Source organism: Petaurus breviceps, unplaced genomic scaffold (genome assembly GCF_028583685.1).
Source record: "Petaurus breviceps papuanus isolate PSGF00001 unplaced genomic scaffold, PetGlider_PUasm1.0 76, whole genome shotgun sequence".
Classification (NCBI taxonomy): Eukaryota; Metazoa; Chordata; class Mammalia; order Diprotodontia; family Petauridae; genus Petaurus; species Petaurus breviceps.
The window spans coordinates 63,635,357-63,638,872 of NW_027186473.1; the positions used below are offsets into that span (position 1 = coordinate 63,635,357).

The 3,516-nt window shown below is 46.0% G+C and overlaps 2 pseudogenes; both read right to left on the reverse strand.

Annotated features, from left to right (window-relative positions):
- Positions 1-388: 388 nt before the first annotated feature.
- LOC138174681 (WW domain-binding protein 11 pseudogene) lies at positions 389-1,652 on the reverse strand (annotated as a pseudogene).
- A 1,229-nt stretch (positions 1,653-2,881) lies between these two features.
- Positions 2,882-3,516, reverse strand: LOC138175196 (WW domain-binding protein 2 pseudogene; annotated as a pseudogene).

Genomic DNA, 3,516 nt, shown 5'->3' on the forward strand with positions numbered 1-3,516 from the left:
TTCACCATCTTCCTCCTGTTCCATGCTTTGCTCCTTTTTGTCCCCACAATAGGAGTCTAATGTTGGGTTCTTCTGTTTGCTTTGTTTCCTTTGCCTGGGCATTTTGTCACTCAATTCCTTGACTTTTGGGCTTTTTGCCCCAGTAGGTCTCTGCTACCAGACAGGGGAGCTTCTGTCCCAAACATTGGGGTTTTCTTAGCTACTAGAGGTATTATTTTGGAGCCCTTGCTGAGGTCTCCACAAGCTCTAGCAAGCTGGACACACACCCCAGGACCTTCACCCTAGACTGAAATCCAGATCCAAGCAGGTTAAAGTAAGAGTGATTACCCCTCAGACTGGTGGCTTGGTCCCCCTAACCAGGAGGGAGGCCAGTGTGTGGCCCAGGTAGTCATAATGGCGGAGCAGGTGGTGGTCCAAGAGGGGGTGGTCCTGGCATGGGAGGTTCCTGTATTTGAGCAGGAGGAACAGACTGTGGAGATGGTTGCTGTTTTTGGTGAGCAGGAGATGATGATATACCATCAGGAAGAGATTATTATTTGTGCTGCTTCTGTGCTATATCATCTGACTCAAAGTTATCAGAATCCTCTTTCTCCTCATCCTCTGAAATTTCGCCCACTTCTTGCCCCTGTTTAGAAATTTTCTGACCTGACATTCTAATCATCATAGCTTACAGACATGTTAATTCCTCCATGTTTTTCTTTTTCTTTCCTTCTTTTCCAGGAACATCAGCAAAGCATACACTGAGACCTACCTTTTTGTCCTCATTGTTCTCTCTGTCCTCATCATCTTGACGCATGAATTCCTCTCCTTTACTGTTAGCATCTGAGCTGTCAGTGTCATCACTTCTGTTATCATGCTTATCTTGGTCCATGTCTTCAGGATAACCTTCATCTTCGCTGGTTCTGGTAGCATTGTCATCATGACCTCTATGAGCAATTTCTGGAGTATATAAAATATCCTCCTCTTGCAGATGAGGGGCAAGTTCTAGTGCAAAGCCCATTTTACAGCCATACATCTGTAGAATTTGGGGAGTAGGTGGCACAGAGGGTGGACGGGGAGGCTTTCTTTCAGGAGGCAAATGAAGAACACCATGTCCAAGAAGAGGAAGAATAGAAATTATTCTGGTGGGAGGTCCATAGGCAGAGATTTTTTTGAGAATAGAGGGTGGCTATACACCAGGGAATGGAGGTCTTTGATCAAGATATTAGAAGAAGCAGGAGACATATCTGACAATGGAATGTTTTCCACTTCAACATGCTGAGCATTGTTTACAGCATCAAAGTACTGACTGAGCTGGGCCCTCTTCTGCTCATATTATACCTGTAACTTTCAAAGTTCCTTGTAGATATCTGAATTTTCCTTTTCATCGAGTTGGAAAATGAGCTCAAAAGTTTCATGAAGTTTTTTTCACTTATCTTTAACATCTTTTCACTTAGATGTGGCTGCTGTAGTGGATTGAACTCCATCTCATGAAATTTTTCCATGTCCCGAATAATCTGTTTGGGATCCTTCATCTTTAGTACTGTAGTACATACCATCACTCAGTGTTTCTTATTCTTTTTTAATTGCCTCTTCCAGGCTTCTTTTTGAGCCTGATCAGTGGCATTCATGAACTTTCCACTCTTGGTGGATGATGTAGATCTCCACCCCATTTTTCACAGGTTATATGTTTTAGTCAGTTAAGGGGGAGGGGGAGGCAGAAATAATCTTTCAGCTGCTCACTGGAGCCAGAGACAGGGCTGCAGGGCTGCTTTCCACATTGGCTCTCAGGCTCTACCCCTTGGACCAGGGGTTGGAGGCCTTCACCTTCACCTCTCATTTGGGGGTCCAGCTACTGTCATCTTGAAACCATGTGCAGCACTTGAGTCCATTGATTCTTTTTTTTTTTTTTCAAGCTACTTCATCTTTACTACATCATAGTTTTGGCAAACAAATCAAGGTGTGACAGGGTTTATTTCGCATTAATATATTAACTGGATTTTTGTTCAAGTAAATAGGGAGTTCTCTTTTAAATAATAATCTGGCCAGTCCAAGAGGAAACCAAAGGAAATTAGTGCATCCAGGGTAGAGTCAGCAATCAGGCATGAAACTTAAAGGAAGAGATGAGAACTGATTTGGGACTGACATCAAACGCCTTTTTACTCAGGACTAAGCCAGGCCCCAAGGTTCATGGAACAATGGGTCCCAGGTACACCTTATTTCCACCTAGCGAGGAGCCCTAAAGAGGGTGAGATAAGACATGCAATCTTCAGCTCCAGGTCTAGGCAACCCCTCTGTGCACAAGATGGAGCCTCAATACCTTCCAAAAGCATGAGTTAGGAATACAAGGGAGCAAAGCAAAGCAATCATTTCTATCTTTTCTCCCCAGCTGAATGGTCTTCCCTTTATTCTCTCTTCACCAATCTTATGCATTGCAGGCTCACGATCAAAAACTGTAACAAAGTGGTGGGGATATAAAAGGAAAGATAGTAGGAGTATGAACAGGTGTGACACCCCAAAAGGGATGGAATGGAAAAGATGTGGACTCTCAAGAGCATGCCACCACCCAATCTTATGGTCACACTGTAAACCCAGACTAGACTTCACAGCTGGAGATTAGGGTGGTGACAGAATGTAGGCAGGTCCTGGAAGGGGAGTGGGGGATGAGTTCAAGCCACCTTCCCAGCTCTGGGAGCCAGAGATACCTCTGCTGATCTAGGCTAGAAGGAGCTACAAGTATAGTCCAAAATGAATTGAAAAATAAAGAGTGCTGGGTAGAAGCTGAGGAGCTGATCAGGAACAGTCCTCTCCTTTATGGGAAGCTGTGTTAATGCAATAGGAGTAAAATGGAAATGGCGACTCAAGTGCAAGGTCCCACTGACAAAGGCTGAAGAGAGGTGTCAATGTCTCTAGGACAGCTGGAACTTTCCCAGGTTACCCCCCTTCTCTCCATGCCTATTACTGCTAACTACACACAGGCCTAGAGGAAAGGCCAGCTCTGACAAAAGCCTCCTCACCAACTCCAAACTCAGCTCTGGGGGAATAAGGGAGCACATGAGTGATGAGGAGACTGCAGGTGCATCTATTGGGTCTTCTTGTCTTCTGGGGGATAGTATGGAGGTGGTGGAAGCTGGTCTGTGGGCATGTAGACATTATGGGGATTGACAGGGTTGTAGTAGGCGCTGGCAGCAGCTTCAGCAGCTTTTGCTTCAGCTGCAGGAGTAGATGGTACATCAGGGCCGCCAACAGGTGGCTCCATAGGTCCAGGATATGGAGGTGGGGGGGGCTGCATGTACCCTATGGCCCCATCCATCATCGGGGGTCCTGGATAAAACTCAGGTGGAGGTGGTGCATAGGGATAGCTTGGAGGGTTTGGGTACATTCCATTGGCAGCTGGCATAGGAAAAGCATAGGCTCCATTGGGCATGTAGGAGTACCCATAAGCTCCATTGGGGACTTCACCTCTGGAAGCTTGGGCAGCCACCTGTAGCATTCGCTGTCCAAACTCAATGGCGCCCTCTGATGCAAAGGTCAATC